The following is a 4,037-nucleotide window of genomic DNA, read 5'->3' on the forward strand; positions in this document are numbered from 1 at the left end:
CCCACTCTGTCTCTGGTGAAGCCTCTCACCACCCTTGAGCCTCTGGCCTGTACCCCAGTTCTGTATGTACAAATAAAAAAAAAAATCTTTAAAAAAAATAAATAAATAAATAAATAAATAAAATGAATAGCTGAAATTTACATAAGGTTGCAAAGCATCTAAAATTTATGTAGTGGACTAAAACAACGTTACTTCTATTTAAAATAAAATTTTAAAAAACATACTTCAATAAACAGGAAAAACAAATTATTACATGCCCAAATATGTTTGGGGTCCTTCCTGGTGGCTCAGCACTTGAAGCTATCCACAGCCACTGAAGCATGAGTTTACTCCTTAGCCAGGGAGCTGATGAACAAGGTGCAACAGACACAGACCTCTCCTGTCTCAACCTCTGCTCCCCTCAGCATATGGGTCTATGGTGATGCTGGTGATGGGAAGTCCCCAGGGATTACAACTGAGATGAACAGGTGGAACAGTTGATCCACCTGTTCTCCCCACTCTATCTCTGGTGAATAGTATTACCCTACTCTACCTCTGGCCTATACCCTAGCTCTTATATTCATAAATAAATAAATGTTTAAAAAATATGTTTGGACATCAAAATATTATATCAAGACAAAGCCCTATAATATACAACTCAACTTACAGCAAGTGATAAACTAGGTAAAAATACTATAATGGTTAAAAATTATCTGTTCCTTTTGAAAGTAGCAAGAATGGAGTATTAATGGGGATTTCTGCTAACTGTGTTACATTTGACCTTTTTGTTGACTGTTTATTGGCATATAAAAATGTTCCTTCTTGAACATATATATATATATATATAAAATTACAATTACTACATATATTAATTGTAATATAATATATAATATATATTGTATAATACATATATTAATTATATCACATAGATTACATACAGATATATAAACATATTTAAATATAAATGTATTTATACAAATAATATAAAATCACATATCACATAACTATATAATTGATATGTGATATTAATGCATTATTAATGTATGATTTTATATATATGTATATGTATATACTAATTGTAATAAAGTAAAAAAGAACATCAACTAACAGCTATTAACCAGAGACATTCTACAGGGCAGGAGAGGGGAAAGAGATCAAAACTGGGGTGGGAAAAGCATATGGGTCTATGGTGATGCTGGTGATGGGAAGTCCCCAGGGATTACAACTGAGATGAAAAAAAATATATACAAAATGAAGAATAATGTAAACACACACACATACATATATCTATATTATAAAAATGTTCCTAAAATTCTATGCCTCACTAATAAAATTTTAACTTTTAAAATATTTATTTTTGCATACAAGAACTGAAGTGCAGGCCAGAGATGTGTGTGGGAGGGATAAGATTCACCAGATGCAGATTGGGGAGCAGAAGAGGCCAACTGAGGGGAGCAGCAGGAAAAGCAGGAGATGTCTGCTGCACAATGTGGGTCACCTACCTGGCCAGGGTTGAACTCCTGCTGCAGTGGCTGCTGATTACTTTATAGTGCTGAGACTTAACCCTTTGTGCCACCAGGGAGGTCCAATAAAATTTTTACTTAAATTCAAATGGGAAAGGAGATAGAGAAACCATTCTGAGATAGACTATTTTGAATTGCAATACAGTGAAAAACAATGTCAACTTAGAATGCAATTAGCAGCATCTTTTACCTTGACCAAGTCTATTTCCATCCATCTGTAATAAGTGTTGCAGCATTAGAAACTGAACATAAGTACTTCTGCAGTCTCAAAGACAAACCCAAATACACCTCAGTAAGACTTTGTCCAATTTCTTAATTTAACAATCCAGTAGTCATTTTAAAGACTAATTTTAACCATCCTGTTAAATCTTTGTTGCACTTGGCTATTTTATTATTTTACCCATGTTTACTAATCCTTGAAAATAATTGAAAGCAGTTTTATAGAAGAATGAAATGAGTTTTCATGGATTTTCATATGTGACTGGGTTTCAAATTTAATGTTGATCCTGAGTAGATTCCCTACTTATAATTTTTAACTGCTCCCTTTCTATTATTTTGACTTTATTAAGTCTCATGTTTCTCACAAGACTTTCAAGAATTATTAAACTAATCACATAATTGAGAGCATATGATTTCTATCATTGGTTTCCTATAAAGTTATATCATTATGCTTCTCCTGAAAAATCTTTCTATTTCTTGATAGATGATAGAGCAATTAATTTTAACATTTAAATTGTTATATATTTCTACCTACCCTTTGTATAGCATTTCATAAGGATACATCACACACCTAGACATACATACCCACATACATGTATCTACACTCCTATGTAGTAACCTCTATTCCCTTATTGCTAGCCTACTCTTCTCCCATTGGTCTATAAGCTGACTATCTGTGCTATATCATTTCCAAAATGATGTGTCTTTGAAAGTGTCCAGTATATTTAAATTCCAGAGTGTCCTTTGACCATACTACTTTCTATTTCTTACATGAGAAATAAACTTTCACTAAGAAGAGTGATCTTTCTGTATTGTGTCTCCATAGGGACAATTTATTAAATAAGCACTTTAGAAAACATCTCATTTTGAACAAGGTGTTTTGAGAGTAGGCCCAAAGTCTGAGGATCCTGGGTGGGCTTTTTCTTGGTTCTTGTCTTTGGCAAAGAAAGAATTCAACATTGAGGTCAAAGTTACAGAAAAAAACAAGAGATATATTTAGAAATTAGAAGGACAGGAGAGTTATCTGTGTGGAGGGATCCTATGTGGGTAGCCCTGAATGGCAAGAACTAGGTGCTTATAAAGGTATAGTGGGGAAAGATGGGGGATTAGCCATTGGGTATTTCTGTGTATGTCTCTTCTTGATTGTCTGGGCCCACCAGGGTCTCCTAGGCTCCTGGGTCCACTGAGTTTTCCTTCATTACCCAGCTACTTTTTAAAGACAGCTTTGATCTGTTGCTGTTGTGCTATTATGTTGGTGTTCTGAACATTGCATTTTTTATTGAATGGAGGTGCACCCTCCTGGTCTGTGATTATTTCTTAATCAGGCTGATAAGCTTGAGGCACCCTGTTTCTATCTGACTTCCTATTCCAGTCTTACTAACATCCAATGTGTCAGGTGAGTCTTTAGAAATCTCACCAGGGAGAGAAAAATATAAATGTGGAGTGACGATCATTAATTTGCAAATGTGTATTCTGTATTCATGAAATCTGACTTCTATATTCCTTTGGAACCATAGAAGGGATACTTGGTGTGTGGTTAACTATATCAGTAATGGAGTAGATAAATGATATAGGTAGTTAAAGGATACTCATGCATCACTTGATATAATCAATTATCTCAAATGTACAAAAGCAACAGCATATCTCCCATATGTTTACCAAGTAGTTGATTGTCATTTGTAAGAAATCTATCTAAAGAAGTCATACATTAAATTTGTTATCATTAAGTTATAATAGTAGCCATGAAGACATGAGTCTATTTGATCCATAGATAACCTCTGTGGCAATTATACAGCATTTCAAATTATCACAAATTTTTCCATTCTTCTTATTCCATTCTGATCATCCACATTTGCCAAATAATGTCTTCTCTTAACACTTTTGAAGGCAGAGGTCAAACCACTCAATGCACTCTGACTAATGAAATGTAAGCCTAGTAATGTTTGGGGTCCTTTGAGCATCTCCTTGATTTCTCTTTACCACGGAGAACCCTAAAGTCTCATGCTGTGATATTGGCATCAAATAATGGCAGAATTGCTAACCCAGAGGGAACACTCAGGTTCACAGTTCAAACCACCATTCGTAGTCCAGCTGGTCAGAGGTATTGAGGCAGAAATAAACTTTGTCATTTAATCCTCTCTCATTTGGGGGTTGTTTGTAACTGAAGAAATGTCTTGAGACTGTTCTGACTGTTAAAATAAAAGGAAAGTGGCTCTCCCTGGTGGTGCAGCGGGTTAAAGCGCAGCACAAAAAAGCTTAAGCCACTTACGCATGAGTTCGATTCCCGCCTGCCCCGGAGGTGACCACATGGCGCAG

The sequence above is a fragment of the Condylura cristata genome, unplaced genomic scaffold (genome assembly GCF_000260355.1).
Source record: "Condylura cristata isolate star-nosed mole 26May11 unplaced genomic scaffold, ConCri1.0 scaffold00010, whole genome shotgun sequence".
NCBI lineage: Eukaryota > Metazoa > Chordata > Mammalia > Eulipotyphla > Talpidae > Condylura > Condylura cristata.